The 22,911-nt window shown below is 45.7% G+C and overlaps 1 long non-coding RNA gene across 1 annotated transcript in view; it reads right to left on the bottom strand.

Annotated features, from left to right (window-relative positions):
* LOC120093697 (uncharacterized) overlaps positions 1 to 22,911 on the bottom strand; it is a 33,856-nt gene continuing 10,945 nt past the window's right edge. Inside the window, exon 3 of the long non-coding RNA XR_010053891.1 lies at positions 1 to 12,910. This is a non-coding gene — a long non-coding RNA (uncharacterized LOC120093697). The remainder of the gene's footprint in view (positions 12,911 to 22,911) is intronic.

Raw genomic sequence — 22,911 nt, 5'->3', positions numbered from 1 at the left:
GGGCTGGAGAGATGGCTCAGCGGTTAAGAGCACCCGACTGCTCTTCCAGAGGTCCTGAGTTCAATTCCCAGCAACCACATGGTGGCTCACAACCATCTGTAAACAGATTGATGCCCTCTTCTGGTGTATCTGAAGACAGCTACAGTGTACTGATATGTAATAAATAAATAAATCTTTAAAAAAAAAAAAAAACAAAACAAAACAAACACCTAGCGTAGTTCAGTGGACCTTTGTGAACTTTAATTTGGGCTCCAGATTCAAAGTTAATAAAGATCATATGTTTTCTGTCTTCCTCTGCTGGTTATTTAGAGAGAGACACAGTCACAAATGAGGAGTGATACCATAGGATGGTTGATAGAATACTGGCTTTATTGGGTCCATTGTGGAAACAATGTGCTCCCTCAGTTCAGAGGAGCTCCGAGTTGGACATGGCGACATAATTCCTGGATATCCAATATAATTCAACCACGGGACAGAAGTCTGAGCACAATATACCAGCTACAACCGAAGCAAACGATAAGACAATATACTGAGGCCACTGGCCTGGAAATTCTGGTATTGGACGACATATAACACCAACTCCAGGGGGATTTTATGCCTCTGAACTCCCCAGGGACCTGCAGTTATGTGCACATACTCACACAGACACACATACATGTAATTTAAAATAAATACAGTTTTGCCAGGTGTTGGTGGAGGCACAGACCTTTAATCCCAGCACTTGAGAGGCAGAGGTAAAGTGGACCCCTGTGAGTTCAAGGCTGGCCTGGTCTACACAGGGAGTTCCAGAACAACCAAGGCTACACAGAGAAACCCTGTCCTGAAAAATAAGACAAAACTAAATAAATAGTTTTTAAATTAAATTTGATTTAAAACTGGGAAAAACTCATGTGATATAATCCGATATCTCTTTGTATCCATGTAGGCAAAGGTGTTTAGTCTGAACCAAGGGCATTGGTGCTGTGATTAGGGGGCTAAATGTATGGCCTAAGAGTCACTAGAGGCAAGCAGGACAACAAGGCTGCCTGGATCCACTCTTTCAATGTGACAAACACCCCAGGCCATGTGACATCAGGTACAAGTCTAGGTGACACAAAAGGAACCTCTCTACTTATTCTCCTAATCACAAGGCTCACTTCACTGAAGGTTTATCCTTTTTAGTTTTTTTTAAAGATGTATTTATTTTTATTTATATGAGTACACTGTAGCTGTCTCCAGCTACACCAGAAGAGTGCATGGGATCACATTACAGATGGGTGTGAGCCACCATGTGGCTGCTGGGAATTGAACTCAGAACCTCTGGAAGAACAGTCAGTGTTCTTAACCCTTAACCACTGAGCCATCTCTCCAGCCCAGGTTTATCCTTTAAACTACTTTCTTGACTCATCTCAGCATATATCAGGAGGCCAAGGCAGGAATATTAGTTCCAGTCAAGCCTGGGGTACACAGTTCTAGACCAGCCTGGGCCACTGAGCAAAAGTCTGGAGAGAGACAGAGACAGAGACAGAGATAGACAGAGAGAGAGAGAGAGAGAGAGAGAGAGAGAGAGAGAGAGAGAGAGAGAGTGTTGAGATGGCTCAAGCCTTATCATCTTAGTTCCTATGACCCAGATGGGAGGAGAGAACTGACTCCTACAAGTCGTCTGCTGACTTACACAAATGCACACCCACTAGGCGCACACATAGACAGACACACAAACATAAATGACTGAATGTAACATATTTAAAACAGAAAGCGATTTCAAATCAAGTATGGATCAACATTCCCATCCTTTTTTGTTTGGTTGGTTTGGTTTGGTTTGGTTTGGTTTTCGGCTTAGGGTTTCTCTATATGACCCTGGCTGTCCTGGAGATCACTCTGTAAACCAGGCTGGCCTGGAACTCAAAAGATCCACCTGCCTCTGCCTCCTGAGGGCTAGGATTAAAGGTATGGTGTACACTACTATGACCAGGCTTCAGGAAGATTTCTTTTTAGGTGAGTGTGTGTTCCTATTTTTGTGTGTGCTTATGAATACAGGTACACACAAAGGCCAGAAGTAGGGGCTGGGGATTTAGCTCAGTGGTAGAGCGCTTTCCTAGCAAGGGCAAGGCCCTGGGTTCGGTCTTCAGCTCCAGAAAAAAAAAAAAAAGACAAAGGCCAGAAGTATCAGATCTCCTGGAGCTGGAGTTATAGCCTTTATGAGTCGCCAAATATGGTTGCTAGGAAAGGAACACCAGCTCTCTGGAAGAACACACTGATTCTTTTTTTTTTTTTTTTTTTTTTGGTTCTTTTTTTCGGAGCTGGGGATTGAACCCAGGGCCTTGCGCTTCCTAGGCAAGCGCTCTACCACTGAGCTAAATCCCCAACCCCCCAATTTACTTTTAAGACAGGGTCTCATGATGCATCTTTGGTAGATGAAACCCACTGTGTAGAGCATGGGTGGACTGTGCCTGCCTCTGCCTCCAGAGTGCTGGCTTTAAAGGCATGAGTGTGCCACCCACTATTGATCCTCGGTTCAACCGTGTTTTGTTCCAGTTCAGCTTTAGACAATCGGATGGGTCAGGCATAGGGTACACATCTGTAACTCCAACACTTTGAAATTATAGATGAGGCTGAGCTTGGAGGTTTAATGTAAGTTTGAGGCTAGCCCAGACCAGGTAGACCTGGGTTAGCCTGGGATACAAAACAGGATCCTATCCTGTCTTAGGGCTCTGAATTGAGCTCAGTTTGTACTTACCGAACAGGACAGTAACTGTGTCATAGTGGCACCATGACCTCCCTACTAAATACAGTCCACCTTGGAATTAATTCACAAGGGCCTGTCTCAAAAAAACACCATACAGGTAGCTGGAGAGTTGGCTCAGTGATTAAGACTTGACTTTCCCAGGAGCCATATTAGGCCTTGGACAAAATTACAGCCCTCTTCTAGCCTCTGCATGGACCACCCCCCAAGCCCCCCCCCACATTATACTCACACAGACAGACAAGATAGACAGCCATACATAAATAGAAATAAAACAAATCTTAAAAAACAACAGCAACAACAACAAATGGACTGAAGAGATGGCTCAGCGGTTAAGAGCACTGGTTGCTCTTCTAGAGGTCCTGAGTTCAATTCCCAGCAACCACACACCAGCTGACAATCATCTCCAACTGTAGTTGTAGATGAACTTATATATCCCATGGGATGCGGTTCCTTCTTCCGGCGTGCAGACAAACATCCAGATGGAACACCTATACGTTAAATAAATAAATCTCTAAGACAACAACAAACAAAAAACTGGGAGCAAGGGCTACATAGCTGGAAACAACGAAGAGATTCTGCCTCAAGCAAGTAGAAAGGAAGACAGATAGCTGAGGCTATCCTCCAATCTTTCCACTCTAGGCTAAGCTACGCAAGCACTGTTACTCATACACCCCAGTGCAGTACAGGCTCAGTTGTTCCCACCCATGCACACACAAACAGAGCCAGCTGACACCTTCCTTATAACTCTAGGGGAAGCCAAGCAGCTGGACAGCAAAGACTTGGCATGCATGATACCCTGGCCCAAGGTTCCATCCCCAGTATCAAAAAAAAAAAAAAAAAAAAAGTTAACAAAATGTCTTCCCTTTTCTGTTGAGTTAGAGATCGTATAACTTTGGTTCTTTTTTTTTTTTTCGGAGCTGGGGACCGAACCCAGGGCCTTGCGCTTCCTAGGTAAGCGCTCTACCACTGAGCTAAATCCCCAGCCCCGAGATCGTATAACTTTGAATACACATTTGCGTGACTTAAGGATCATGCATGTTAGGGGCGGAATTGGTCAGCTACAGGATAACCACTATCTTTTGTTTCTCTAGATAATATCAAACTTCTGAGTATTTATGAATTTAAGCCACAGAAAATGGCCCATGAGTTGCTAATGTCAAGTTTTTTCTTCCTTTCTTCCTTTCTTTCCTTTTTTTTTTTCTCTTGAGATAGGGTCTCCATTATGGGCTATCCTGGACCTCACTTATAGACTATATAGGCTGTCCTCAAACTCAGATCGATTTGCCTCTTTCTTGGGAGTGCTGGGATCAAAGATGCATGACATCGCATTCAGCCTGGTATTGCCAAATTCCTTAATTTTAACCACTCCAGAGTTTTTAGTTTTCATTGTTGTTACTAGTTTGTCTAGGGTTTTTATTTTATGTGTGTGTTTGTTTGTTTGTTTGTTTAACAGAAGATCCCTTGATCCCTGACTGCAATATGTAGCCCTGGCTGTCCTAGAACTCACCATATAGGCCAGACTGGCCACAAACTCACAGAGATGATCTGCCTCTTTCTCCCAGGGCTGGAAATAAAAGCAGGTGATATCCTGTGCCCAGCCTGGTGTTGTCAAATTTCTTAATTTTAGCCTCTAACTTGATATATACCAAGGATGACCTTGAACTTCCAAACCTCCTTCCTGAATCTCTCTCTCCTGGGATTGTAGGTGTTAGCGCTTCCCAAACAACCTGGGATCTTGAAGTTCCGGGCAAGTGCTCTGTGGCTGGTCCCAGCCTCAGTCCCAGCATTTGTTTTGTTCTGTTTCTTTTTTTTTTTTAATTTATTTTTTAAGATTTTTATTTTATTGTATGAGTACACTGTAGCTGCCTTCAGACACACCAGAAGAGGGCATCAGATCTCATTACAGATGGTTGTGAGCCACCATGTGGTTGCTGGGATTTGAACTCAGGACCTCAGGAAGAGCAGTCGGTGCTCTTAACCACTGAGCCATCTCTCCAGCCCCTTGTTTCTTTTTTTTTGAAGGGGGGGTTTCTTGTTTGTTGTTTTTGTTTGAGACAGGGTTTCTCTGTGTGGCCCTGGCTAGCCTGGAACTCACTCTGTAGACCGGTTTGTCAATCAAACTCCAAGAGCTCTGCCTACCTCTGCATCCTGAGCGCCGCTGCCCAGCCAGGAATCGGAGAGAAAAGGGAGAATTTTAATAAATTGGAAGCTTCAAAAGCATTCTCTAAGGAATTGACTTCCTCTAGCCACCCACCTTTCATTATCTCCCAATATGTAATATCTAATTATGAGTTCTCGAAACCTGGCATTAGAAAAACAAGTGCTTAATGAATGTGTTTCTTATCCAAACTGTTGCAGCATAAGAGGACAGGTTTAGGAATGATCCAAGGGACCGTGTCCTTGGTGTGGTCGCACATGCTTTTAAACCAAGAATCTGGGAGGCAGAGGAAGGGGGATCTCTGAATTCAAGGCCAAAATGACACATATAGTAAGTTCCAGACCAGCCAGGCCAGCAAGGACTGAATAACAATTTAAGTGTTCAATGACCAAGTACTGGTTAAATGCAGATTAATATTCTTTTTGTTTGTTTGTTTGTGTGTTTTATGAAGTTCTTACCATGTAGCCCTGACTGGCCTGGAACTTGTTATGTAGACTAGGTTGGTTTTGAACCTGTGGAGATACACATGACTGTCTCCTTAGTGCTGTGACTAAAGCCATGCATCACACATGGCTAAGTTTAGTGTTCTTTGGAGTACCAAGGAGAAGGTTTTTACTCATCCCTTTAAAAATCATTTGTAACTGGGAAGTGATAGCCCACTTGTTGAATACCAGCACTTAGACAGGAAAGGTTGGTGGATTTCTAAGTTCAAGACCAACTGGGTCTATAAGAGCTCCAGGATTGTCAGGGCTACACAGAAAAAGAAATAAAAACAGACAAATACAACAAAACAGCAACAACAACAAATTATTTGTTTAAAAAAAATGTTATTGGGGTTGGGGATTTAGCTCAGTGGTAGAGCGCTTGCCTAGCAAGTGCAAGGCCCTGGGTTCGGTCCTCAGCTCTGAAAAAAAAAAAAGTTATTGATATGTCTGAGTGTGGGACAGCACATACTACAACATGTGTGTGGGGGTCGGAAGACAACGTTTAAGAGTTGGCTCCCCACACCAGGCATGGTGCTGCAGAACAGCCAAGACTACACAGACGGAACGAACAAGAGTTGGTCCTCTCTCCCCACAGGGGTCTACGGGGCTTGAAATCAGTTCATCAGACTTGCATTTAAAAGTACTAGCTGCTCTTCCAGAGGACTCAGGTTCCATTCCCAGCACCTATATGGTGGCTCATAATTGTTCACAGCCGTAGTTTGGGGGGATTTGATGCCTTCTTTTGGTCTCCATGAACATCCCACATGCGCATGGTGTGCAAATGGACATACAAGTAAAACATCCAAACACATTTAAAAAAAAAAATCTGCCTGGCAGTGGTGGTATCAGGCAGAGGCAGATCTCCGAGTTCAAGGCTATTCTGGTCTCCAGAGTGAGTTCTAGGACAGCCAGGGCTTGAAAAACAAAACCCAAAACAAAAACTTACAGAAACAAAACCAATAGATTAGTTTATTATTGCTTTTGTGTGTGTGTGTGTGTGTGTGTGTGTGTGTGTGCGCGCGCGCGCGCGCGTGCGTGCGTTACTGACATTCCTTCTCATGGGGAGACATAGCAATGAAGAAACAACTAACAACTACCCCTTCTCCTTTGGCCCAAATGAAAAACCAAGGCACAATTCAACCAAAGTTCATTCTGGAAAGCCAGTGAGTTTATTGGGCTCCCTGACAGAGAGATTACTTCCAGGAGCATCATTGCCTTTCTCCCAACAGGCTGTACCTGAAAAGTCATTACCTAGCAAGGACGAGGGTTTTTTCTTAACCTAGTAGATGAAATTTTCTTTAGTCTTCCCTGGACCACATACTCTAGCCCTACCCTGATGCCCAGTTCAGTTAAGGCACCACGTGGTAAGAAGGAGCTGGACACTCCGGTGAGGGTCTCACAACCTCCTCTCCCTCCCCGGGGGTGTAAACCACTACCAGGCCCAGCTGGATCTTTTCCCAGTGGGTGAAGCTGACTTCTCCAAAATGGCAGTTGCTTGGCTTGCAGGGCGGTCACAGTGAACGTGTTTATGTGCACGAATGCGTGCAAGAATGCTTGCTTATGCTTGCTCACGCTGAAAGCCAGAGGACTACGTCAGGTGTCTTCCTCTGCCTTCTTGTAGCAGACAGGGAGTCTTCCTGGCCTGGAACACACTGATTGGTCAGACTGGTCGGCTAGGTAACACAAAGGTCCACCTGTCCCCACTAGTAGCTTTATTGTGACATACAAATGAACTACATAAGAAAAGACTTGGGGTTGGGGATTTAGCTCAGTGGTAGAGCGCTTGCCTAGGAAGCGCAAGGCCCTGGGTTCGATTCCCAACTCCGAAAAAAAGAACCAAAAAAAAAAAAAAAGAAAGAAAGAAAAGACTCCCAAGATATATGATATGGGAAAGAACTGTACTGGTAATACAACTGGGCGGTGTTGGCCAGTATGTACAAGATCTTAGGTTCAATCCCCAGCACCACAAAAAGAGAAAACACACCGGCAGAAGAAGAATCCTGGGGCTGGAGAGATGGCTCAGCAGTTAGGTACACTGGGTGCTTTTGCAGAGGACCCAGGCTCAGATACCAGCACCCACATTGCTCACAGCCGTGCCTACTACCACCAGTGCCAGTGAGCCCCAACACCCTCGTCTTAACTTCCTTAGGCACCAGATACACATAGGCTGCACAGCCACCACATAGGCAAAATATTCATACACAGAAAATAAAATGAATTATTGAATTCTTTTTTTTTCTTTTCTTTTTTTTGGAGCTGGGGACCGAACCCAGGGCCTTGCGCTTGCTAGGCAAGCGGTCGCTCTACCACTGAGCTAAATCCTCAACCCCGAATTATTGAATTCTTTATTTTTATTTTTTTATTTTGGAGGCGGGGGTTGAAGACAGGGTCCCTCGGTGTCCTTCTGACTGTCCTGGAACTTGCTCTGTAGACCAGGCTGGCCTAGATCAGCCTGCTTGTGCCTCTCAGTTGCTGGGTTTGAAGGCATGCGCCACCACCACCACCTGGTTGAATTCTTGTTATAGGCCAGGCCAGGGCTAAGGTCTGAAGGTGCAGTGCTGAACTAAACCGAAATCATGTATGTACGGCACCACACACTGAACCCAGCAAAGTGGCTACGTGTAATAAGCTCTATGACTAGACACACAAAGACACAGGTAGCAGGGATGGCCAGTGGTCTTATAGGTGGGCAGGAGGCCTAAGATTTACTTGGAGTGGTCTTGGGAGCAGAGGGGAGGGAGAGAGGAGAGAGGGACAGGGAGAGGAGGAGGGGGAGGGAAAGACAGAGAGGGAGAGGAACAAAGAGGGAGGAAGAGGGGAGGGGGAGAGGGAGAGAAAGAGGGAGAAGGAGAGAGAGAGAGAGACCAGAGAGAGAGAGAGAGAGAGAGAGAGAGAGAGAGAGAGAGAGGAGAGAATCAATCAGTGGAAGTGGTTTTAAAGGGAGAGAAGCTCCGAAGCTCCAGTAGAGGAAACAACATTTTTGGAGGGAACTGACCAAAGTCCATTTGAGGAACTGAAAGAAGTTCTGTGAGCCGGAAGTAGACATGAGCCTGTTTAGAAGAAGCAGAGGAAGAAACCAGGTATAATGTGGAGACAAAAACCGAAAGGGACAAGACTAGCTGGGCGTGGTGCTGCATGCCTGTGATTCCAGTCAGTGCGAGGCAGCCCCAGCAGGACTGTGGTAAATTTGAAAGGAGTCTGTACTTTATAGTGAGTTCTAGGGCAGCTTGTACTGTGGAGTGAGACTCTGTCTCTAGGGGGGGAAATCAGTTGAAAAGCTCCTGCATAGCAGGCAGTGGTGGCCATGCCTTCAATCTCAGCACTCAGGAGGTAGAGGCAGGGAGATTTCATGAATTTGAGACCAGCCTGGTCTACAGAGTTCTAGGACAGACAGGAGTACACAGATAAACTCTGTCTCTGTCCCAAAAAACAAAAACTAAACAAGAAGGAAGAAAAAAGGAAGAAGAGGAGAAGGAGAGGAGGAGTAGCACAGCTTTACCATAAAGAACAGCAAGCGAGACTGTGCACACCAAGTCTGAGGATTCGGTTTAACTGGTCAGTAACCGGGATGCACACGATAAAGGGAGAGAACTGACTCTTCAGAGTCCTCTGACATTCCCACTGGGGCATGGCTGCCCTTCCCCCAATGAATAAATGTGAGAAAGGGGTTTTCAGTTTGTCTTGTTTTTGTTTTGTTTTGTTTTGTTTTGTTTTGTTTTGCTTGTTTGCCGAGACAGGATTTTTCCGCCTAGTCCTGGCTGTCCTGGAACTTGCTCTGTAGGCCATGCTGGCTTCAAACTCACAGATCTGCCTGCCTCTGCCTCCCGAGTGTGCATCACAGGCTGTTAAAAAACAAAAACAGAAAACAAAAAAACCTTTGCAACCTCTATGTTCAGTCTCTATGATGGTTTGAATAGGAGTGGCCTCCATATTTGACTGCTTGGTCGTTACTACTTGGTCATTGATTAGGAGGTGCGGCCTTGTTGGAGGAAGAGAAATGTAGAAAACCCTTTTCAAAAGAGGACCAATGAGATAGCTCAGTGGATGAAGGTGCCTGACGCTAGGACCTGGAATCAAGCCTTAGGACCCAGGATGGGAGGGGGAACAGGCTCAGGACTGCTCATACATACATATATACATACATATACACAGACAGACACACACACACATACACATACATACATGCATACACACATACATATACAGACAGACAGACATTCACACATACATACACACATGCATACATACATACATACATACACACATACATACACACATGCATACATACATATATACATACATACACACAGACAGACAGACAGACACATACACATACACACATGCATACACACATACATATACAGACAGACAGACATACACACATACACACACATGCACACACACATGCATACATACATACACACACATACATACACACATGCATACATACAACATACATACACACATGCATACATACATGCATACATACATACACACATACATACACACATGCATATACAGACAGACAGACATACACATACACACATACATACACACATACATATACAGACAGACAGGCAGACACATACATACATACATACATACATACATAAATGATTTTTAACATGGAGATGACTAGAAAGATGGCACGGTAGTTAAGGGAATTACTGATCTACCAGTGGACCAGACTCCAGAACTCACATGTGGCAGGCAGCTTCCATGCACCTGTGACTCACTTATATGCTTTCTGACCTCTGGGAGCTGGCACACACACATACCTATACACACATAAGCAAAATAAAATATTTTGTTAAGAGATTTTTTATGTATATTAATACTTCACCATATATATATATATATATATTGCATATACATAAAATGTATCCTTGAATGACTAGGGTGAACAGTGGCCAGAAGAAAGCAACAGAACCCCTAGAACGGGGGCTGGGGATTTAGCTCAGTGGTAGAGCGCTTACCTAGGAAGCGCAAGGCCCTGGGTTCGGTCCCCAGCTCCGAAAAAAAAAAAAAAAAGAACCCCTAGAACATGAGTTACAGACAGTTGTGAGTTACCATGTGATGCTGGGCACTGAAGTCAGGTCTTCTGAAAAAGCAGCGATTGTTGTTAACCTCAACTGGTCCTTCGAACAGGAATGGCCTCCACTGGCTCATGTATTCGAATGCTTGGTCATTAGGGAGTGACACTACTTGACAATGTTAGGTATGACCTTGCTGTGACCTTGTTGGAGGAGGTACGGCCTTACTGGAGTAAGTAATATGTCATTGAGGGTGAGCTTTGGAGTTTCTTACTTACGGTAGGTCCAGGTCTCTTCCTGCTGTCTGTGGATCCAGGCGGAGAACTCTCAGGCTATTCCTCTAGCACTGTGTCTGCCTACAGGCCACCATGCTTCCAGCCATGAGGAGGGACTAAATCTTTAAAATGGTAAGTCAGTCCCAATTAAATGCTTTCTTTATAAGAGTTGTGGGGTCATGGTGTCTCTTCACAGCAGCAGCAGAACAGGAACTAAGACAACCCCTGGGTCATTTTTCTAGCCCCAAATATAATAAATCTTAAAAAGAAAATGGAGTCAGGGGCTGGAGAGATGGCTCAGCGGTTAAGAGCACCCGACTGCTCTTCCAGAGGTCATGAGTTCAATTCCCAGCAACCACATGGTGGCTCACAACCATCTGTAAAGAGATCTGATGCCCTCTTCTGGTGTGTCTGAAGACAGCTACAGTGTAGTTATATATAATAAATAAATAAATCTTAAAAAAAAAAAAAAGAAAATGGAGTCCGGCAGTGGTGAAGTACACACTGCCTATTCCAGCACTCGGGAGGCAGAACCAGGCAGATCTCTGAGGGTTTGCCCATCATGGTTTACCAAGCTAGTTCCAGGACAGTGAGGGCTACACAAAGAAACCCTGTCTCAAAAAAAACCAACCAAGCCTTCCAGACATGATCACACATTCTAACCTCAGTACTGGGGAGTCAGAGGCAGGTAGATCTCTGTGAGTTTGATGCCAGCCTGTTCCCAGACTGAGTTCCAGGCTAGCCCTGGGCTCCATAGTATGACCCCATACTCAAAGATGACTGACCACAGGCAGCCTTGCCCCTGTAGCAATGTGGTGCCTTTTGGAAGCGGCACTAGTCAGTGACAGGAGATGCCGTGCCCAGGTCTTTACGGCTCAGTGTCATCTCCAGAAGTTTAGGTGCTGTCAGTTGATCCCTGCTGTGTATCTAAGCAGACCCTCAGGTTTCAAGAAGAAGTTGGAAGGTGGTGCTCTCTCAATTGGATCACTGAAGTAATGGCACCCTGTTGTGATGCCTGAACCAGGCAGGCATCCCCTGGGAGCTTGTAAGACATCTTCAAATGTTTGTGGATGCCACAGGGCCAGAGAGCAGACGGTGAGGCCATCAGAAGCATCATCGCTGGGCTGCTGCCTTTTCAGGGCAGCTTTTTACCCTGCTCACAATTGAAGCCCAAGCCTGGGAGACACCAGAAGGCCAAGCTTTGACGGCAACACCAACTTCAGAGGGCTATGTCCAGGCTCACACCCACATGCTTGTACCTGGAACGGCTCTGTAGTAACTCCAGGAGCTTTTCTCTTGAATTGGTAGCTAACCTTTCTGCCACACCGTCAACCACTGTGCAACAAACACATAGACTTAAAAATATTAAAAAGAAAGCTATAGTTGGGCATAATCCCAACACTTGGAAGGCACAGATAAGACAATCTCTGTGAGTTTGGGGCCAGCCTGTGTATACAGCCAGTTTCAGGACAGCCAGGACTACATAAAGAAACCCTGTCACAAAAGAGCCACAGGTAAGCAAGCCAGGCATGGTGGCATATGCTTTTAGTCCTACCACTGGGAAAGCAGAGAAACAGCTTGATCTCTATGAGCTCAGGGCCAGCTAAGGCTACATCATGAGACCCTGCCAAAAAACAAAACAAAAACAAACAAACAAACAAACAAAAAAAACTCAGCCAACCCAACCAACAAACAAATGTGATATAAAACATAACAAAGCTAAGGCGAGTACGGAACTTCCTTGTGATATGTGGCAGAAGATATTCTCTTTTGTTGTTGCTGTTTTTTTCTAGACTGGATTTCTCTGAGTAGCCCTGGCTACCCTGGAATTCATTCTATAGACCAGGCTGGCCTCTAAGTCTGCCTCCCAAATGTTGAATTAAAGTTGTGTGTCACCACACCCAGAATATTTTTCTTTTTTTTTTCTTTTCTTTTTTTTTTCTGAGCTGGGGACTGAACCCAGGGCCTTGCGCTTGCTAGGCAAGCGCTCTACCGCTGAGCTAAATCCCCAACCCCCAGAATATTTATTTTCTTAGAAGTAATACTTTCATATTTTTTTAAAGATTTATTTGTTTAGTATGTATGAGAACACTGTAGCTGTCCTCAGACACATCAGAAGAGGGCATCGGATCTCATTACAGATGGTTGTGAGCCACCATGTGGTTGCTGGGATTTGAACTCAGGACCTCTGGATGTGCAGTCGGTGCTCTTAACCGCTGAGCCATCTCTCCAGCCTTAGAAATAATATTTAAAGCCATTTGTCTAAGTGCTTTTAACACATTGCCTAAGATGTCCTAGGTGACATCCAGGTGTCAAGTCTGAGTGACTTCACACTTGATGATCTTAGATTTCGTGTGGTCATGTGTGCAGGGTGTATGTGTTATATGCATGTTCATAGTGTGTGGCCACATATGTGTTCTGGACCATGCAGTGGCCCAAAACTGACATCAGGGGACTTCACTGAATATTCTCCACCGTCTTCATGGATGAAAGGTCTTTCCGTTGAGTCCAGAGCATGAGGGTGCAGCCAGACTACCTGGGCGTCTCGCTTTGGGGAAGCTCTACTTTCCAAGCACTAGGATTACAGAGAGCTGTGCCTTGGAGTTTTCATGTGTTCTGGGGATCTGAAGTCTGGCCCTCAAGTTTCCAGGGCAGACACGTTTCCTGCTGCGCTATCCCCCCATCCAAATGTTATTTATCAAGAGAAAAATCCAAGAAAGGAAAAAAGTATGAAATGAGAAATGAGCATTTGATATGTAAGTCTCTACCAGATGTCCAAGTGATTAAGTACCATAAAATACTGCTGGGTGCGTGAGAGGGACAGAGAGAGGGGCTGGAGAGAATATTCTGAGTTGAGAACTGTGACGGGCACATCATTAGCATATTAACTGAAATCAAAGAATGAAACCAAAGTCTGAGAGCCTAAGAGGAAAGTGAAGCTAAGATAGGCTTCTGGCTTTTGGTTTCTATTTGGTTGTTTGGTTGGGGTTTTTTTTGTTTGTTTTTTTTTTTTTTTTTTTTTTGTTTTTTTTTTTTTTGTTTTTTTTTTTTTTGCTTTGGTTTAGTTTGGTTGTTGGTTTGGTTTTTCTAGACAGGGTTTCTTTGAGTAACGGCCTCGTCTATTCTGAAACTCATTCTGTAGACCAGGCTAGCCTAGAACTCACAGAGGGCCACCTGCTTCTGACTCCAGGGTGCTGGGCTTAAAGGCATGCGCCACAGTAGTCTGGCCCTTGGACAGTTTTTTAAGCCGGTGGTTTTCACTACTGTTCATAGACAATGTAATTCCAACAACCATCTGCAAGTTTCGTTAGGAAAATCAGATGGTGAGAAACCCCAGTGCTTGAGTATGTCTGAATTTCTTTAACCCCAGGGCTCCTGAGGCAAAGGGAAGGGGATCTCTGGATCTCTATGAATTGGAAGCCAGCCTGGTCTGTGTGTGTGTGTGTGTGTGTGTGTGTGTGTGTGTGTGTGTGTGTGTGTGTGTCCAAGACGGCCAGGACCATATAGTGAGACCTATATAAAAAGGCGGAAGGGGACTTCCGGATCCCAGGAGGAAAAAGAGACACAGGGAAGGAGAGGGGCTTCTCTGCCATGCTTGGGAACAAGGAGCACGTAGCAATCAGATCAACCACTTAACTGACAGCCACATCGCTCTGTCAGGAGAGAGGGATCAGAGTGGAGGAAGGGACTCATTGTCTCCCTGGATGAGCTGAGGGTAAGAGACAGTTGCATGGAGTTCAGGAAAGGGAAGGTTCTGGGACTGAGAATGTAACTCAAAGGCAGGGTGCTTGTCTCCATGTGCAAGGAAGGCCCTAAGCTCCATTCACTCCCCACAGACAAAAGGGTGTCATGTGCCCTGCCTTTTAAGCAGAAATGAATAGGAAGACGCAGTTGCACGGTGTATTTTTGACTCCAGGGAGGACAACACACAAAAAAAGAGCTCTGAAGCTGCATTAGATTCCTGGCAACGTCCCCGTTTATTCGGGGCCTGTTTTTTCAATAGTCCAATCGTGAGACTGAGATACATAGATATTTTAATCTTAATTTCTACCAGGAGGTGAGCAGCTTTGTTCTAACTCTCACACAGACCCCAAAGTAAAGGAGGCAACTTGCTATGGATTGGAAACTCTGAAACTGTGAAGCAAGATAAAACATTTTTTTTTATTGTGCTGATGTATGTGCAAAGTCATATAGAGGCCAGAGGTCAACCTACGTATTTCCTTTCTGTTGGCATCAGAAGCTGTCTACAGTTGCCCCAGCAATGACGTCACCCACCCCTAGGCAACAAGGACCCTCACTGCCATGGCAACTGCCACACATTTCCAACTTGCACCTCACCTGCGTACCTCACTTGTGCAAGGTGGTGTGCATGATTACGTCACAGCCTGAATAAAAGGCAACCTCCTTGCCTCTTCTTCCTCGTCCCCTTCTTTCCTCCTCTTCCCCGCTTCCCCCCAATAAACTTCTTGTGGAAAAAAAAGGAGGAGGAAGGAAGGGAGGAAGGGAGGATGGAGGAAAAAGAAAGAAAACCAATCTTTACATTCTGGTCTGCCAGGTATCACCAAGCATTATGTGCCAGGGTCTACCATGCTGGCTAATCTTCATCCTCAGCCTGAAAGGATTGAATCATGGCTAAGAGATGATTAATACAACACACCTTGTGTGTCTGGGACCAAAGGTCCAGAGAGGGTAAACCTAAGGAGGGGAGGACTCACCCAGAATGTGAGTAACACCATCCCCAGATGATACAAGATGAAGCAATATCCTTCCCCCTCCCCTTTCTTCTTTCTCTCCTCTCTTCCTTCTCCTCCTCCCCCCTCTGCTTCCTCTCTCTCCCCCATTCTCCCTTCCCTACTCCCCTCCCCTCCCTCACTTTATTCTTTTCTCCTTTCCTCCCCTCCTGTCCCCACCTCCCAGTAACATGGCCTCTTCAGCTTTACCCCACTCTCCCCACCACAATGAAATGACACCATGAGGCAGAATCAGTCTTTGTTCCTTTTTGGGTGTCAGGAATCTCAACACAGCTATAAAGTGACACAGTCAAAGCTCAGGAGCAGAGACAAACCAGACCCTAGACTTGACCTCATGAGACTTAGTGGCCAGGAATTAGGGTGATCCTAGTGAGCCAGTGTTGTGGAGAAGCAGGGTGGGGCTGGCAAGATTTCTCAGTGGGTAAAGCACTAGCCTTATGTGCTTCTTACTGTTTTGTCTACTTGACCCCAGCTAGAGTGATCTGGGAGAGGAAAGGTTAGGCGAGAAAAAGCTTCCCTAAGAACGGCCTTAGGCGGGGTTGGGGGATTTAGCTCAGTGGTAGAGCGCTTGCCTAGGAAGCGCAAGGCCCTGGGTTCCGTCCCCAGCCCCGGGGGGGGGGGGGGGGGGGGAACGGCCTTAGGCAAGCCTGCCAGAGCATTTTTTCCCTTGATTAATTATTGATGTGGGAGGGTCCAGCCCTCCGTGGGAGGAGCTTGGGTTGTATAAGAGAGCACATCGGCCTGGCATAGAGGCTCAAATTTCTAATCCCAGCACTCTTGTGGCAGAGGCAGGTGGATTTCTGTGTTGGAGGCTAGCCTGGTTTGCAGAAAGTGTTACTGGAAAGTCAAAGCTACAAAGAAGAACCCTGGCTGAAAAAAAAAACTAAACTAAACTAAAAGGAAGGGAGGGAGGGAGGAAAGGAAGGAGGGAGAGAGATGAGAGAGACAGAGACAGAGAGACAGAGACAGACAGAGACAGAGAGAGAGAGGAAGGGAGGGAGGGAGGGGGAGAGAGAGAGAGGAAAAGAGAGAGAGAGAGAGAGGGAGAGAGAGAGAGAGAGAGAGAGAGAGAGAGAGAAGAAAGAAGGAAAACAGAGTAAACCAGGAGGATCAAGCCAATAAGCAGGCCTCATGGGCTTCATTTCAGCTCCTGTCTCCAGGTCCTGCTCTGACTTCCCTCATGAAGGACTGTAAGTTGTGAGGTAAAATAAACTCTTTCCTCTCCAGATTGTTCTTGGACATGGTTTTTATCACAGCAATAGAAACCTAACTAAGATCCCACGCAATCCCCTAAAACCACTTCAAGATGAAATGAGAGAATTGTCTCTACAGAGTTGTTCCTTGCCCTTCACACATACATACATCATGGAATGACTGACACCCCTCCTCCACACAGACATACATGCATCACACATACATACATCATGGAATGACTGACACCCCTCCTCCGCACATGCATATATCATGATATGACTGATACCTCTTCCTCCACACATAGGTCATGCACATACATAATGATAAAACGAGAAAAGCCAGTATGTTGGGCACAGGGTACTTAGGAAGCACAGCATAGAGAGGAGGTTAACAAGCAGGGGCAGTTTCCTTAATAGATGAACCATGAGTGACAGAGAACTTAGCAGGAGAAGAGCATTGAAGGCAGAGTGGAGCTTGGGAATTATGAGGGGCTCAATCTGAGGCTATGGGTACTTGTGTGAAGGAAGAAAACAGAGCCAGGCATGACAGCACAGTTAACCCCATCACTTGGAGGACAGAAGAAGGCAGATTGTGGTAACTGTAAGGCCAGCCTACACTACGTGGTAAGACCCTGCCTCAAAAAAACAAAAACAAAAACTTACAGTTAAGTGAAGATACCGTTAAGCCACTAACCATACCCAGCATTTTGGTGGCATTTTGGGTTCTGGTGGCATTTCTGTGTTCTGGGGAGCCCTATCAAGCTTTTGAAGCAAATACTTCAACCCCTGAGCCTTCTTTCCAGCCCCTCCCTTTTGTGTATACATATACACATACATATCCATATCCATATACACATACATATTCATATACATATACCCCTGAAGGTATTTTGTAGACGTAATTAAAGATGTCGAATGGGATTGTGTTGCACTATTTGGGTGGTTCTGATACAGTGGCATGGTCTGCAAGGGTGAGAATTGAGCAGTTGGAAGCCAGGCACCCTGACACATACACCTGTCACACCATTCCTTTGGGAAGCTGAGGAAGGAAGTTTAAGGCCAGGTTGAGCCACTTCAGTGCGTTCTAGGTCAGTTTCAGCTCCCAAGTGCAATTCTGTCTCAAAGGAAAATAATCCTAACAGAACTAAGAGATGGCTTACCGTGAATGTGCTTGCTGGGTGTGCAAATGTTAAGGACCTCAACTCTGCTTGACCACATGAGAACCAGGCAAGACAGCATGTGCCTGGAATCCCAACATTGGGGACACAAAGATAGGCAGATTCTGAGGGTTACTGGGAAGCCACTGTATCTGAAACTGTGAGCTCTGTATTCAGGGTTCTCAACCTTCCTAATGCTGCGACCCTTTCATATAGTTCCTTGTGTTGTGGTGACCACCAACTATAAAATTATTTTTGTTGCTACTTTATAACTATAATTTTGCTTCTATTGGGGAATTGTAATGTAAATGTCTCTGTTTTCAGATGGTCTTAGGCAGCCCCTGTGAAAGGGTCAATTGAACACCAAAGAGGTCATAAGCACTGTTATAGATTCAGTGAGAGATGCTATCTCAAAAAACAGAGAGCGACAGAGGAAACCTGAAGTCCACCCCTGGCCTCCACATGAGCATGCATAGGTAAACACACACACATAAGGAGCTATGGGGGCACATGTCTATAACCCCAGCCTGAGGATCAGGGTTTCTTTTTCTTTTTTTAAAAAATATCATTTATTTAATATACATGAGTACACTGTCACTGTCTTCAGACACACCAGAAGAGGGCATTGGATCCCATTACAGATGGTTGTGAGCCACCATGTGGTTGCTGGGAATTGAACCCAGGACCTCTGGAAAAGCAGTCAGTGCTCTTTTTTTTTTTTTTTTTTCCCAGAGCTGGGGACCGAACCCAGGGCCTTGAGCTTGCTAGGCAATCGCTCTATCACTGAGCTAAATCCCCAACCCCCAGTCAGTGCTCTTAACCACTGACCTATCTCTTCAGCCCAAGGCTCGGGCTTTCACAGTCATCTTTGACTAGATAGTAAGGCTGAAGCTATCTTGGGCTACATAAAGCCCTGTCCCAAAACCAACAAATAAACCCTGGTATGAGTGGCTCATACTAACGGTGGGAAAGAAGAATCCCGAATTCCAGGTCAGAGAAGAAGTACCCAACTAGATTGCATCCAAAGACTAAATTTGGGGGCTGTCAGTCAAGAGCCCTGGCTGCTCCTCCGGAAGACTCAGGTTTGATTCTCAGCATCCACATGGCAACTGACAACCAATGTAACTCTAGTCCCAGGATATCAGATGCCTTCTTCTGCCCTGCAAGAACACCAGGCAAGCAGACAGTACACAGCCACACATGCAGGAGAATGCTCATATACACCAAGCAAAATCTGAACAGGGGCCTGGTGATCACCTTTAATATCAGCACCTGGGAGGCAGAGGCAGACACATCTCTGTGAATTCAAAGCCAGACTGGTCAAATAGGGAGTTCCAGGCAAGTCAGAGGGCCACATGATGAAACCCTGCCTCAAAAAACAAACAAACGGGGCTGGAGAGATGGCTCAGTGGTTAAGAGCACCGACTGCTCTTCCTGAGGTCCTGAGTTCAATTCCCAGCAACCACATGGTGGCTCACAACCATCTGTAAGGGGATCTGATGCCCTCTGGTGTGTCTGAAGACAGCTACAGTGTACTCATATATGTAATAAATAAATAGAATATTTAAAAAAAGATAATTAAGAAACAAACAAACAGGGTTGGGGATTTAGCTCAGTAGTAGAGCGCTTGCCTAGGAAGCGCAAGCCCTGGGTTCAGTCCCCAGCTCCGAAAAACAAACAAACAACAAAAACCAAACAGGAACTGCAGAGATGGTTAAGAGACCCAAGTCTGGGTCCCTGTATCTTCAGTGGGTTGCTCACAACCACTGTAACTCCCCTGCTAAGCTGCCTGGTGAGCTTCCGTGGGCTCCCACAGGTACCCACACCTACCCACTCACCCAAATAAGAAACAAATATATATTTTTAAAGAGACAAGAATTGGTGCTGGAAAGACAGGAAAGATGGGATCCTCACCAGTGAGTGGTAGAAAGATGAGATGACATATTTCTATGGAAAGTAGTTTGCAGTTCCACACGGAAGCTGGATCAGAAGTATACGGCTGCGCCTGGTGGGACAGGTTTGTAATCATAGCCATGGGACAGGCCAAGGCAAGAAGATCAGTTCCCACCCCTTCCGGTCTGCAGATGGCTATAGGTGAGTTCCAGCAGGAGCTGTGGTATGTGACAGTCATCTCAACCCTTGGCAGGAGGGTAAAGGCAGGAGGATCAGAAGTTCAAGGTCATACTGGGTTATAAACTGAATTTTAGGCCAGACCTTGGTGCACAAAAGCCTGTGTGAGGGAAGAGAAGGGGAAGGGAAAGGAGAGGGGAGAGGAGGCAGTCTCTGTAAAGGGTACGTGTTGATAATCTCATTCATATAGAACGACCAGAATCATAGAGTAGACAGAAAGCAGATTAATGATTGTAAATTAATGAATGTAGAACTTGGGGTTCACAGGGAGTTGAAAATGTCTTTTAAGGAAAAGTATTATTTATTTATTTTTGTTGTTGTTGTCGTTTTTGGTCATGCTTACTCCTGCCTCCGAAACAGGGTTTCTCTGTGTAGCCTTGACTGTCCTGGAGCTCACTATGTCGACCAGGTTGGCTCAGAACTCAGAGATTCATCTGCTTCTGTCTCCTGAATGCTGAGATTAAAAGCATGTGACACTACTGTCTGGCTAGGGAAATGTTTTTGCACTGACTGTGATTAGCCTATATGCTACATAGAGAGACCCTGTCTCAGAAAAAAGAGGCCTACGGTAGAGCGCTTGCCTAGCAAGCACCAGGCCCTGGGTTCAGTCCCCAGCTCCGAAAAAAAAAAAAAAAAAAAAAAAAAGAGGCCTAAACCTGTGTAAAAACAAAACACAACGGTAGTAAAACTCATGCAAGTATGTGGCTGTGCTGCAAAGCACTGAACTGTAGATATCATGGAGGATTGGTGGAGAAATAAGTTAGAAGCAGGAATAAGCAAAATGTCACTGCCAAGACACCTAGACGGGCACACAAATTCAGTGTGATGGTTTGTATATGCTCGGCCCAGGGAGTGGCCCTATTTGGAGGTGTGGCCTTGTTAGAGTGGGTGTGGTCCTGTTAGAGTGGGTGTGGTCTTGTTGGAGGAAGTGAGTCACTGTGAGTTTGAGCTTTAAGACCCTCACCCTAGCTGCCTGGAAGCCAGTCTTCCACTAGCAGCCTTCAGATGAAGATGCCCAACTCTTAGCTCCTCCTGCACCATACCTGTCTGGATGCTGCCATGCTCCTGCCTCGATGATAATGGACTGAACCTCTGAACCTGTAAACTGGCCCCAGTTAAATGTTGTCTGTATTAGACTTGCCTTGGTCGTGGTGTCTGTTTATAGCAGTAAAACGCTATCTAAGACATTTCAAATCAAGTCCTAGGGTTCTTCCACACTAGAAAGAAACAGAGTGGGTGCTTCAGGAAGGGAAGAGGCCCAACAGGGTCAGTCAAGAATTCTAGAACCTGTTGATAAGGGGCTGGCAAGGGTTCTGTGGGTAAAGAGGCTTGCAGCCAAACCTGACAACCTGAGTTAATCCCCAGGAACCCCATAGTGACTTCAGCAACTGTCCCTGTCATTTGAATATCCACAACACAGTATAGCATGTGCACCCCCCCCATGCCCTCCTACAAATTAAATATTTCAAAGCAGACATGCTAGAACCAAGAGTAAATGGAGAAGAAGAGCAGGTCACAGGTGTTAAGAGAACCAAGTGAGCTGAGGCTATCATGGGCTATCTCAGGCTGTCCTACAACTTTAAGAAAAAATGAGCAGTGGGCCCAGCCTAAATCTCTCACAGAAGCAGGTTTATGTAAGTTAAAGGATACAGAAAAAGAGAATTTTCTGGTGTCACCTCCACCAGGGACAGTCTCAGCTCTGCTACTGCTGGCCTCAGTGACTTTAGGAACGGCCCTGCATTGATTCATCAGCTCCTCAATGGGACCAGTCTTGAAGCCCCTGTAAGCTTTTTACAGGAGCTACCTAGAACAGGCACAGTGGTTGTTAAAAGGTTCTGGCTCCTCAGACAGATAACTAGCTGTGTCACTCGCTTCCATTTAAGGAAATATAGGTAAAATCTAGTCCGATTCTCTCACAGGCCTATTGGCAAGTATTAGGAGAGAAGCTACCACTCCAGCATTTACACGGGGTCTGGAGCATATAAGGTCACAGTCATCAGATGTTCCTGGGGTAGGAAATGTGGCTCAGTTAGTAGAGTGCTTCCCTAGTATGCACAAAGCCCTGGGTTCGATTCTTCATCAATCTATTAACCTGAGTGAGTAGCACATGTCTGTAAGAGACAAGATGACCAGTGGTCCAAGGTCATCATTTCTAGAGTGAATTTGAGGCCAGTCTGTACCACTTGAGCCCTAGTCAGAAAAGAAGAGAAGGAGGAGGAGAAAGAAGAGGAGGAAGAGGAGGAGGAGGAGGAAGAGGAGACCTGGTTGGCCCTTTCCTGTCTTTCTCAGCCGTGCTCTGTGGCCCTTTGGTGTCTTTCTCAGTCTTGCTCTGTGGCCCTTTCCTGTCTTTCTTAGCCGTGCTCTGTGGCCCTTTGGTGTCTTTCTCAGTCTTGCTCTGTGGCCCTTTCCTGTCTTTCTCAGTCTTGCTCTGTGGCCCTTTCCTGTCTTTCTCAGTCTTGCTCTGTGGCCCTTTCCTGTCTTTCTCAGTCTTGCTCTGTGGCCCTTTCCTGTCTTTCTCAGCTGTGCTTAGACGCCTCTGCCTGCCACTTCTGAATAAACAGGTAATAGCACTGAACAGGGTTGGAGGGAGCCAGAATTTTTTTTTCCTTTACTTTTTCTTTTGTTTTGTTCCTGAGACGGTTTCTCTGTGCAGCCCTGGCTGTCTGAGAACTTGAACTGTAAACCAGGCTGGCCTTCAACTCACCATGTTGGTTTTCTCTCTCTCTCTCTCTCTCTCTCTCTCTCTCTCTCTCTCTCTCTCTCTCTCTCTCTCTCTGTTTTTTTATCCAACTCTTTACGTAGTTGAGGATGGCTTTGAACTCCTGATCTTGTTTCTGCATTCCCATTGCTGCGGTTTCAGGCTATGAACCACCACATCCAGGTTAGGGAGCAACTTTATAACCCACATGCTTCAGCCCGGCTAGACTATGTCTTCTTGTATCTTTTTTTTTCTTCTTCTCTTTTTTCTTTCTTTTTTTTTTTCCGGAGCTGGGGACTGAACCCA

The sequence above is a fragment of the Rattus norvegicus genome, chromosome 7, assembly GCF_036323735.1.
Source record: "Rattus norvegicus strain BN/NHsdMcwi chromosome 7, GRCr8, whole genome shotgun sequence".
NCBI lineage: Eukaryota > Metazoa > Chordata > Mammalia > Rodentia > Muridae > Rattus > Rattus norvegicus.
The sequence above is the reverse complement of the archived record's forward strand: the minus strand, read 5'-3'. Positions and strand labels throughout refer to the sequence as shown.